The 554-nt window shown below is 39.9% G+C and overlaps 1 protein-coding gene across 1 annotated transcript in view; it reads left to right on the plus strand.

Moving 5' to 3' along the window:
- OAT (ornithine aminotransferase) overlaps positions 1-554 on the plus strand; it is a 24704-nt gene that overhangs the window by 10642 nt on the left and 13508 nt on the right. The gene's annotated exons all lie outside the window — the stretch shown is intronic.

The following is a 554-nucleotide window of genomic DNA, read 5'->3' on the forward strand; positions in this document are numbered from 1 at the left end:
TCTTCTCATCTCCCACTCCCACATAGGGTACATTTGTTTTCTGAACTGTTTGAGAGGAGGTGCAGACATGACACCTCTTTACCCATAAATGCTTAGTGTGTCTTTCCTAAAACATAAGGACTTTCTCTTTTATAACCATAGTGTAATTATCAATATCAGGAACTTAACACTTGATAATGGCACTGTTACTTAATCTACAGACCTCATCCAGATTTCATTTGTTGTCCTTTTTTATAACAAAACAAAACCTTAGGTTGTGAATTGCATTCACTTGTCAGGTTTAATCTCTGTTAATCCAGAGCTTTCTTTGTCTTCTTGACCTTGAGATTTTTGAAGTGTATAGGCCCATAATTTTGTAGAATGCACCTCAATTTGGGGTTGGCTATTGTTTCCTCATGACCAGAATCAAGTTATGTACCTTTGAATGGCGCTGTTGTGCCTCACTCCCCTCAGGAAACATGTCTGTTCATTCCATGTTGCTGATGGTCACTTTCATCACCTGTTAAGGTCGTGTCTGCCAGGCTTCTCCACTGCAGAGTTGCCGTTCTTCCCTT

This window comes from Propithecus coquereli, unplaced genomic scaffold, assembly GCF_000956105.1.
Source record: "Propithecus coquereli isolate 6110/MARCELLA unplaced genomic scaffold, Pcoq_1.0 Scaffold179, whole genome shotgun sequence".
Classification (NCBI taxonomy): domain Eukaryota; kingdom Metazoa; phylum Chordata; class Mammalia; order Primates; family Indriidae; genus Propithecus; species Propithecus coquereli.